Source organism: Saccostrea cucullata, unplaced genomic scaffold, assembly GCF_032062105.1.
Source record: "Saccostrea cucullata isolate Sc308-1 unplaced genomic scaffold, CSIRO_AGI_Scuc_v1 ctg8513, whole genome shotgun sequence".
Taxonomy (NCBI): Eukaryota; Metazoa; Mollusca; class Bivalvia; order Ostreida; family Ostreidae; genus Saccostrea; species Saccostrea cuccullata.
The window spans coordinates 1-12227 of NW_026926942.1; the positions used below are offsets into that span (position 1 = coordinate 1).

The 12227-nt window shown below is 33.9% G+C and overlaps 1 long non-coding RNA gene across 1 annotated transcript; it reads right to left on the reverse strand.

Annotated features, from left to right (window-relative positions):
• Window positions 1-5380: 5380 nt before the first annotated feature.
• Window positions 5381-6773, reverse strand: LOC134272966 (uncharacterized). The gene is made up of 4 exons (XR_009993327.1): window positions 6649-6773; window positions 6213-6310; window positions 5889-5936; window positions 5381-5508 (listed from the first exon to the last, which is right to left on the reverse strand). It is a non-coding gene; the product is annotated as an uncharacterized LOC134272966 (long non-coding RNA).
• Between the last annotated feature and the right edge of the window lie 5454 nt (window positions 6774-12227).

Here is a 12227-nt window from a genome sequence, read left to right on the forward strand (position 1 = left end):
TTAATGAAAATTTGGTGGGATGTTTTAAAAATCTTCTTAAAAACCCACTGTGCCAGGAAAGATAAAACTTATGTGGAAACATCCTCAGGTAGTGTAGATTCAAGTTTGTTCAAACCATGACCCCCAGGGTAGGGCAGGGTCAAAATGGTCAACCAAAGTTTTACATAGAAATGTATAGGAAAATTCTTTAAAAATCTTCTTCTCAAGAATGACAAAGGCATAATTCATCATATTTATATGGAAGCATCCTTAGGTAGTGTAGATTCAAGTTTGTTTAAATCATGACCCCTCGGGGTAGAGCAAGGCCAAAATGGCCGACCAAAGTTTTACGTAGAAATAAATAGGAAAATTCTTCTCAAGAATAGAAAAGCCATAATTGATCATATTTATATGGAAGCATCCTCATGTTGTGTAGATTCTTGATTGTTCAAATCATGACCCTGGGGGTAGGGCGGGTACAAAATGGCCGACCAAGTTTTACGAAGAAATATACTGGGAAATTTTTTAAAAATCTTTTTCAAGAATAGCAAATCCATAATTGGTCATGGGACTACTTTTGGATTTAAACTTTTCAATAATAAACCAATTTCTACTTTTTCCTAGCCACAGTGCTCAGGTGAGCGATGGGGCCCATGGGTCTCTTGTTATTAAAAGCTTCTCCTACCATTGTAGTCTTATTGCAATCTTGCTACATAAAGAGACTTAATCAAGGATGATTATAGTATATATTGCTTTTTTTAAAATTTGAAGTCCCAAATGCTACTATTGTCTTCCTTTATTATAAGTACAAACCAGTAGAGCTTCAGTCGACAGAGACTTCTGGATTTAATGATATTAGAAACATAAATGTTACACACTTTTAATTATGGTATGTCTATATTTTGTCGTTATCTATTAAATTATATCATCAGAAAGAACATTGTAAATTGTAAATAAAGGGAGAGTTCAGACATAGTTTTGATTATGGTGACAGCTAGTGCAGAATTAACTTCTTTAACATCTGTGTTGGAAAAAATTATCCCTGTCTGATTTCTCAAGCAAGATTCATAGTTTTCTTAATTTTTTCTTTTCTATTGAAATTGAAATAGAATATACTCTTATGTACATTAAATACCCCGATCAAAATAATAAACAGAATGTAACTTCTACCGTCTTTTTGAAGCCTTCTTGTGTATATGAAAAGAAAATGTCAAAATGTATATCTTGATATGACTTACTGGTTAATCTGTCGGAATGTATTGCAGTTAATCAATTAGCAATTCTGAAATCGATTGCCATCCCTAGTAGATTCAAAATTGTTCAAATCATGACCCCCAGGGGTAGGGTAGGGCCACAATAGGGAACCCAAGTTTTACATGGAAGTACCGGTATATGGGAAAAAAACTTTCAACATCTTCTTCTCAAGGACAAGTAGACTAAAACAGCTGAAACTTAAGTGGAAGCATCCTGGGGGAGTGTAGATTCTACATTGTTTGAATCACGACCCTTTAGGATTGTCAAGGTCAGACAGGTATTACAAAGGGGGAAATCTGTTAAGTGACAGAATTGCCAAAGTTACTCAGTTGAGCGATAAAGCCCATGGGCCTCTTGTTTTCAATATTTTCATATCCTTTTTCAAATATATAAAAAAAAATTGTAGGGGGGTAATACCTCATTCTCTTACTATTTTAGCTTATACCAGAATTACCATCTCTCCAAAAACAGCAACTTTTGGAGATAAAGTAACCATAAAAATGGACTGTGTGTATCCGTATCCAAATATCAGAATTGACTATGTTGAGGTAAGTGCTGAAATAACTTTTTAGCTCACCTGAACCGAAGGCTCAAGTAAGTTTTTCTGATCAAAGAAGAAAGGGCTCTAAGGGCAAAAATCTGCCTCAAGTTAGAAATAAATGAAACATTCTCAAATAATACCTTAGGGTTTGTAAATGATTAAACAATTTAAATTTTAGCGTTATCTTTTCTAGTTTTCTTCCTTCTGTCTTTTAGATTAGGCATTGTTTTCTCAACAAATGACATGACGTCGACGTTTTTATACCTATAACGTCATGGATTGACGTTACCACAAATCTGGACATCGCACATTGAGCATTGATTTTAATTGGGTTTTCTTTATTTTAAAGTTTCTTTTTTTCCTTTTGATTTTTATTGTAGCAATTAGAAACATAAAATTTAATTTATACGAAGTAAATACATGTACGTAAAAGGAATAGAATCAATCAAACAGGACTCTACTTTTAAAAATTGGGAAACATTACTATGACTTTTCAAGACGTTCTGAAAGTGCAATAATAGCTTTGTTTTTCTAAAAATGAGAAAGGTTTTTCAATTAATAGCTTATTTACTTCAAAATGGATGTAAAAGTAATTGTACAACATTATTCTTCATCATTCTCATCTTCACTCTCGCTTTCATCTACTGTCAGTGGCTCTGGAATATCCTGTGCATCAAGTAGGTATTTGCTCCAGTCCCGAAGACTCTCAAAAGTGCTCTCACTGTAATGTCCGATGCCAAGATACCACATAAGGGAAGTGACATGACAACAGGTCCCAACAACACGGGTTCCTATTTTACATTGACAGTACATGTACCAGCTAATAACTTGGACGTCACTATATTGAATCCAAACTTTGTAGCCTTTCGAAGACACGTCATGACTGTATTTTTGCGCAAAGTAGGTCTGGCTCATGGTTGCATATCATATAACATCAAAATTGCCGTCACTATCCAAGTGCTCTCTTGTGTAGCAGGGTGCAAGCTTCAACTGGTACACGCCAAATGTCAGGTTTTGAATATCCTCTTCACATAATATCGGAAAGTCAGAAATAGAAGAGGTATTGAATTTTTCCCATTTGCACGATCTTTTGTCTAGACCCTCGGACTTGATTCTTTCATGAATTACATTTTGCTGTTTGGAGAGATATAGCATTTTACAGCCCAGTTGATCTTCCTTTTCAGAGTCCTTTGGGTTAATTTCTGGCAAGTACTTATTCATCATGGCACAGGCGATTTTTACATAATCAGCAATATATGGTATTTGACTGTTTGGAAGAACCCGGTCAAGATATTTCCATTGTTTTATGCGGCCATTCACAGACTCGACAATCCATCGTATTTTCTTAACGAGTCTTAAGGTGTTGCTCTCTTTCACTGGCAATTGAGATTCACCTTTCTGGTTAAATGATGGCATTTTGGTTCTTACACCAAGTTCATCCAACAATTCAACAGAGTCTCTAAAACCTCGATCAACGATAAGGACATCTTCTTCACAAATCCACCGTTTAAAGTCTTCAATATCGTTACCAATTATGTGCTTCATAATTTGAGCATCACTATTTTTGCCATCACTGAAGTAGGAGCCAATCACAGTAAGGATATAACCAGTTGTAGAAACAAAAACCATTGGTTTTACCAGTGGACGGTGTTTATGTAAACTGTAGCACTTGCGTTGGAATTTGAACTGTAAACTCTTCTGTATGTAGATGTAAGTTCTGTCGGCTACTAATATGGCTGGAAACTTGCCTTCTCCAAATAATGATTGTGCTATTGGTCTTCTATGCGATGATATTATTTCTTCTCTGCTTATGTGCCCAAATACCAGATTTGATGGCACAAAATGTTGTGAAAGATACTTCCGTGCTGATGCAATGGCATGACGGATTGAGTCTCTGCCTTAATTGAAACAACGTGCAGAGAATTTTATTTGGCATGCCTGTCTTCAGTTTAGTGAGAAATATGCCAATACATGTGCGGACACTGCATGTACTCGAATTCTCCACATTTTCCTCCAACTTCTGAACAAAGTTCATCTAGTTTTCTTTGTTATTCCAGTCAAAGTTAAGATGTCTGAATCCGATAAAGACTTTACATTGTCAAAATGGATGCGTTTTTCACTTTCCCTTACAGCAATTTCTTGAATCTCCATTATAAGTTCCATTAGATCTGAGCGGTTAAAATCAGATGTGGTTCAGTACTGGGAAATCTGTTCTACTGCATGAGCATGGAAAAGATTTTCAGATAGATGACCTGGGCAGCATCTAGCTCCAATGGGCAATACAATAAGTTTTTCCAAAAACAGGTTATACCTAGCATTTTTAGGTATGACGACTAGTCTTTGGACCACGACGCTTGCAAACAGCACACTGTGAATGACTACCTCCCACTGAAGGTATTGGCAGTGTGATGCTTGGAGGTGACTTAGGTATTTTCTTAGCTTTCTTGGTGGTGGGTATGTACTCTGTGTCTACATCTGTGTCCAGAATACGGTTCTGTTTCGCAAAGTCCTTTTCTGAATCCCCAGCAGTTGCATGGATTTCTCGGGAACAGCGGAGTCGACATTTATGACAGATGACACTTCCAGTAGCAAGTATTTTGGAGGATTCTATTAGGAAACGTTGTTGGAGGAATTTCCGAAGTTCTTTATTTTTTGATCCAGTTATTGGTCCTCTATCTCTTGACCTCCCTAATGTAGATTTTCTGCAACTTCCATGGAATTCCAAGGCATATTCCATGGAATTCCATGGAGTTTTTGTTTGCAGAATTCTTAGGAATTCTCCGGAGTATTGGGACGGAACTTTTTTGGAATGATTTGGAATTTTGAATCTAGCCTGGAAAAGAGCGGAACAATGCCAGAATGGAAATTTGCGTAGGAAATCCATGGAAGTCCAGGATATTTGTAAATCTAAGGAATTCCATGGAAATCCATGGAATTCCAGGATTCCAAATTCCAAATACATGTACAATGAACACTGAAATAATTAGTGCCACATAATTACAAAAAAAAAACTTGATAACATCACAATTTTTTATAGATCAAATCTATATTTTCAAAATAAAAAATTCATGTTTCTCTTACAATGTTTTTTGAGACAAATATTGCATTACTCTCAGATGTACAATCTAAGCACACTTTTTAAATGTATTCTCACTGAAAGTATTTTTACATCAAATGTTATTTACAAAAATATCCAGAGAAAAATATGATTACTGGAGAATCACCTTGGTTAAATTAATGATAATCATATTATGATATACATGTATTTAGTAAACTCCAGTCTACATTTTCTAAAATAAGAAGTTAGTTTTATTAAATGACATTGGCCATGGAATTGGAGAGGTCATTGAAACCTCAACAGGGTATTCATTTACAATGAACTGCCAGTGGCTTATGTACTGGTACAAAGTTAATGACTAGAGTGACAAACACATGTATTGAATGCAAAAAATATGTACTACACAACTATATTGATACAAAGATCCCATAAAAGCAACAGATGCTATTTTCCCCCAACATACGTGCCAAAGATCCCAATTAATGAAGATTGAAAACTTCTGACGTGTTTGCTAAAGAATCACTTCCTCACTGATATCGCTTGAAATTAGTAAATGGTCACGTTAGAGGGTTGACAGATAATTGGTGTCACGAACGGATTCACTTTCAGTACGAAGGCTCAGGAAGTTGGACGTTGATCATACCCACAGACACTTCAAAGTTTCTTTGCACAATTTCTGAAAGAAAAGATGACCATTAAGATATTGATGTTATTGATATGCATATAAATACTAGGATATGACAAATAATAAACTAAAGTTATACAAAACAGTTGGTTTTTTCGACCTGGCAAATCAGTTTACTGTAGAATATGAATTCACTATTATGCAATTTTTGTTCAAATTAGGATTAATTCTGATAAATGTAAAAATGTGAAAAGTTTATGGACGACAGACAACATCGGACATTGATCAAAAAATTCACTTAGGCCTTAAAATGGCTCAGGTGAGCTAAAACGAAAAGGTTAGTGCTCAAGCTCAATGCCTGACTAACACTGAAAAAGATAATTTCAATTCATGTGATTTTATTGATTTAGAAAATAATTAAGAAATCTGACCTTTTTGGTTTTTTCATACAGTTCTTGTCCTTGTGAGCATCCGGATTCCTGAAAAATGCATGTATACTTCATAGTAGATGATTGCTATTTGATCTAAATTAATTATGATGCCTGTGCAGTTAGCATGTTTAGATTACCTGTCAGAATTAATTGTTTTAAATTATTAGAATAAGGAATTTAAGCGTGTTAAGAATATAAACCTTTAAATTTTGTTTACTTGGCAAAGTTGCAATATTTTTTTTAATCTAATGCTAATGCTGACATGGATTAATAAAATCAAAGTTAGTTTACTTGGTTTGAATGATAATTTGAGCTAGTTCTCACTATATTCACAAGCCTAGTGACTGATTGGCTGAGCATCTACATCCACCAAGTTATAAAATGCCAGCGCTGTGGGGATCATCTCAGGCACAATGCAGCAACTATAAAATAATTAAAATAAGAGCTGAAAATGATCATGAACATGCATTAAAAAATATATCATTAATCACATTGTACATCATACTCTGTAAATGTTATCTTGAACGAAGGAACGTATAGATAAAATTCTTTGCATGAGTTCGATCCCAAACGAGGAAATTCGGGTTCAAGCCCATGATCTTAATATGTTTAGAGTTGTTAAATAATTATTACAAAATTAAAATAGTGCACTTATGATTTAACTGTCGGGCAGTTTATGTGTGATGCCCAGACTAATAAACAGTAGCAGAAGCATTCTTCATTCAAGGACACATAAAATACTGTACAATATTTTACCTACCGGTCTTTAAAATGTCTTCATCTTCTTCCATCTCAAACTAATCATGACCCCCCTGTTCGTGACACTCTCGTTCCAACTTTCCTTCTGTGCAACATCAACATGGCATTCGATATTTTTGAATTTCGAATTTCGGCGTGTTGTTAAAATTAGTTGTTCATCGAGCACGACTTCGATCCCGATGTTATTGTACTATCAGTGGACAGTTAAATTCTAAGTATTTTTCCACAGTTTTCCAGTGCAGAAAATGGCTAAGTTTCTCATTTTATCATTTTTTCCAAAGAATTCCACTACTTTCCAAACCAAAAAATGTCTAAGTCCATTTTTTTTTTCAAATTCCAAAATATTCCAAAAACTTCCAGACACATTTTCGAGTTTGGTATAGAAATGAATGGAATTCCATGTAATTCCAAAACTTTTCCAAACCCTCTGGAAAATCTACATTAGGGCTTTGGTCTAGATGAACATAGAACACATGAGTGGAACCTTGGTGAGGATATTCTAAAATATAAAGAAAAAATAAATAAATTAGTCATTATTGTTTGTATAGTTTTCTAAATAGTGTTCATAATAATTTGTCAAAATTACATTAGGACACTGAATGATGAAAAAAAAAAAGCCAAACTCTTCCCTATACAATATCAGTATAATTATCTATGCATTAAAGTGAAACTTGTATTAGATAAATAAAGTAAATGTTATACTTCCTAAAATATGAATATTAAAACATAGAATATGAAAATTAAAAAATATTAATTCAAAAGGTTCAAAGGCAGATTCGAACTCAGACCTTATACCCCGTGTACTGGCGTCCAAGCTAATAATCGATGGCAACCAGTGACACACTACTTTTGCAATGAAAACTTGAGCAATAGAAAATCATTACATATTTTTGTGTAGCATACGATACACTTATTTTGTCCGCAAAGTGTCAACATTTACTTTAATTTCATTCCATTCTGTCTAAAAATATCTTGTATCATATTTTCTCATAAAGTTTGGTATTTACGTTCTCTGAATCATTGAATGCTCTGAAAATGCAAGTTACACTATGATGTAGGCCTGTAGATCACTAGATGTAGAATACACAACCTTTACCGGTTAATTTGGAATTAAAGAATTCTATCTCAGAAAATTTAAGATTGTAGATTGTAAACATATAAATTGTTAACCAAATATGCAATTTTTACTAGGCCCCTAACACAGACATTCCGATTTTACAGAATGTAAACAAATCACCGGCAGCTTGTGACAGACGGAGGTTGTTGACACTGTTTTACTGATTTCTCAAAATAATTTTTCATAAAAATGATGAAGACAAACCTGATCAGCCCTTCTGATTTCTTTTGTCAAGATATTTCCTCAGGTCATGCTGAAAGAATTCTTCCTACCCCTCTTTTTTCTTTCGTTCAACATCGTGAACATGACCAATGACGCACTTGCGTAAAATGTTGGTCATGTACTGTACGTTTCTAAATTTTGTCCAATTTTTATTTTCGTGAATATTCAGAAAAATTATAGTTTATAGTTATAATTATTATACACGTGCATGCTCTGAAGTCTTTAACATGATTACAATTTATCACCGATACGTTTTTATTCCCCATGCACATTCATGTATGCCCTATGTATCACGTGTATGGCCCCTACTTTTATTCAGAAGAAAGAGAGGTCGGAATATTTCAGCCAAACTTGCCACACTGTATTTTTAGGTCACCTGAGTAAACTCAGGTGACCTATTGCTATCTGTTTTCGTCCGTCGTCGTGCGTTGTGCGTTAACATTTGAACATTTTCAGCTTCTTCTCTGCAACCACTGAATCAGTTTCAACCAAATTTCGCATAAAGCATCTATGGGTGAAGGGGAACAAAAATTTTACATAGCAATATGTAGGAAAAATCTTTAAAAATCTTCTTCTCAAGAACCACTGGGCCAGGAAAGATGAAACTCATGTGGAATCATCCTCAGGTAGTGTAGATTCAAGTTTGTTCAAATCATGACCCCCGGGGCTAGGATGGGGCCAAAATGGCCGACCCAAGTTTTACATAGGAATATATAGGAAAAATCTTTTAAAATCTTCTCAAGAACCACTTGGCCAGGAAAGCTGAAACTCATGTGGAATCATCCTCAGGTAGTGTAGATTCAAGTTTGTTCAAATGATGACCCCCCAGGCTAGGATGGGGCCAAAATGGCCGACTGAAGTTTTACATAGGAATATATAGGAAAATCTTTAAAAATCTTCTTCTCAAGAACCACTTGGCCAGGAAAGCTGAAACTCATGTGGAATCATCTCAGGTAGTGTAGATTCAAGTTTGTTCAAATCATGACCCCCAGGCTAGGGTGGGGCCAAAATGGCCGACCCAATTTTACAAAGGGATATATAGGGAAACCTTTTAAAAAATCTTCTTTTCAGTACTTCAAAGCTATTTTTAGTGATATTTATATGGAATCATCCTCAGGTAGTGTAGATTCTAGTTTGTTCAAATGATGAATGCCGGGGGAGGGGTTAAATTCAAGCCCCGATGTGCTCTGGTGAGCGCTGCGGCCCCTGGGCCTCTTATTTCACTTTATGTTAATTAATTTTGAAGGTAGTTGTATTAAAACCCCATTCTATCATTAATACTGAAAAAGTGTTTATTGTAACTTTAGAAGAAAATGATGAGAGAGGTACAATTAATCCTTTGGGATTAATTATATCTAGCCTGCTGCAGAAAATTAAGTAGGCTTTTCTTTATCTTTAAGATTAATGAAAACCTTTGTCTGCAACTGCTGTTTGTTTGAAGTTAAGGTCAAGCCTTCACGATATTTGCATTCATTGAAGGCTGGCATTCTATATAACACAAGCTTCATAATTGTTTAAATATACATTCAATGTTAAGTTGTTCTTTACTGCCTAATGTAAATACAAGGATATTATTTTCAGGTTTTTGAATATTCAGGAATTATCTTGAGATTTGAAGAATACAGTTGCTGTTGCTTATTCTTTTTACATTTTTTAATCATTTCTTGGAAGCTGCACCCTTTTTATCTTCTACCCCATGGCGGGGCCCTTGCTGACTGGTCAGTTTTCTAGTTATTTCAATGATCACCTTGCAGTATGTCTCACCTGAATAAAGATCCCATTTCACGAGACCCACGTCTTCTGCCGGGGCCGTTAAATGTCAAGTTAAACTTGCCCATTATGTAACTTTCTATTTACTTAAGTACAGCTATTTGTAAGAACCAGGCAGGGGGTGATTCATGACCACTTCAGATTTTTACAAAATTTTAATATGTTGCTTCATGGACCAAGGGAACATCATTGGACAACATAATTTTTTTGGCCAGCCTTTGTTGCCATGGAAACAATGCACCATGTAAATGCACATGGCAACCAAGCAAAAAATTGAAAAAAATGTGAATTTAGCCATTATTGAACACAGGAACAGAGCTTTTTTGATGATAGTACCATAAATAAATCTTTTTTTCCTGAGAAGTACATACAAAATGATAAATGATTACCATAAGGATAAAATTATATAGGATTTATTAAAGGTGCTGAATTTCAATTTAACATAGGTCATTTCATAAAATTCACTTTTCACAATATTTCTTCAAATCCAACATATTTTAGAAGCATATTAAGAAAAAGGCCCGCATGTTAAAGAAATCTGATAACATGGGATAGAAAGAGCACATTCTTAATTTTAATAAAATTAAATAAAACCCATGGGTTTTTTAAAAATATTCTGTTACCATGGCAACGAAATGTCACAAAAATTCATTTTTCACAATAATAACCGTTTTTAGAAGCATAGTAAGAAAAAATCCCACATGTTAAAGAAATCTGATAATGTGGAATAGAAAGAGCACTTTTTTAATTTCAATAAAATGAAATAAAACCCATGGGTTTTTAAATAATATTCTGTTACCATGGCAACAAAATGTCACAAAAATTCATTTTTCACAATAATAACCATTTTTAAGAGCATAGTTAGAAAAAATCCCACATGGTAAAGAAAACTGAAAGTGTGGGATAGAAAGACCACAATCCTTATTCTAATAAAACAAAACAAAACCCATGGGTTTTTCAAAAATATTCTGTAACCATGGCAACAGAATATCACAAAAATTCATTTTTCAAGAAAATACCAAAATATATCATTTTCAGAGTATGTTGTGGAAAAAATACCACAAGCAAAAAAAATTGATAATATAAGATAAAACATGTTCTCCTAAACCTTGCAAATATTAGATAAAACCAGTGGATTTCTCATAAATTTTTGTAACCATGGTAACAAATTATTCTGGAAATGCTTTTTTAAATAAATTGACTTTACAAAATCTCCATGAAATACAAAATAATTATTGACTAACATACATGTATTATTTTCACAGTTTATTGTAAATTGTAAATGCATGAAAATATATATTTTTTTTAAATATGATTTTGTGATTTGTATCTGGTTACCATGACAACATTTTTCTCCAAATATATTGTATTTGCCTATACAATTTAGTCAAAGTGATTAGTTTGTATGAATGAAAACTGTATGAGTGGCCATTAGTGAAATTGAATAATGAAAAGACACAACATTTTTTTTGTACTTCTGTGAACTTCATGTTTATTTTTTATACAGAAAATTAAAACAAATATTTGGTTTCTGTGGTAACTGTGATTAACCATTTATGAGACATGATCTAAATTATTTCAATTGTATTTTTTAAAGCAATTTTTGAAAAATCATCTGTAAATTTACTTTTTGCTGAAATACATAGTTTACAGTAAATAAATCTTGAAAAAAATGTCAATATAACATTATAAAGTGTATCAAATGTCAAAAAATCCATGTTCTTGACTAGATAGGCAAACTAAAATTCAAAATTTTATGTTGAAGGGGTGTAATATTAAATATCCTTGGGTGTATCCAGGTCTTGGCTTCAATAAAACCCCTTTTACATTTGGAGGAGCTTAAAAATCAATATCCTTTGTTTCTGGTCTGGATTTTTTTCAAAAAGTTTTAAACTGACAGTGTCTTTATTAGATTTTTTTGGCCATCATTTAGAAATGTGCCGTTGAGATTATCTGTATCAACTGTAAAGGTACATCTATGTGTCCTGGCTGCTAAACAGGTGCTCCAGCTATATTCCTCTGACATAATGCATTGGTTCATTCATCAATCTGGAAAAAATATAATTCAAAATGTGAACTTTGTTAATGAAAATAGGCATTCCGTAAAGCAATTTTTTTCTTGTTGCTGTTGAAGGAGGAGAGTAGCAAGGTTCGTTTTCTCTATGATCATGATCATGAATACAAGAAGGCCATGGTCCATAACACTCACCAGAGTAACTGGTCTTGCTGTTCTACACCAGATTTTCCTACTTGTAATACCTATTGTGGTTTAGGTCTATTCTTAGGAGGAGGGGGACATGATTTAAACAATTTAGAATCTACACTTGATCCCTGGATGCTTTAACACAAGAGTTTCAGCTTTTCTGACCCAGTGGCTCCCTATTTTTTTCTCTTTTCTTGATTATCACCCCTTGTAAGGGATACTAGCCCTGCCAAGTTTGGTAAAAATTGGCCCTGTGGTTCTTGAGAAT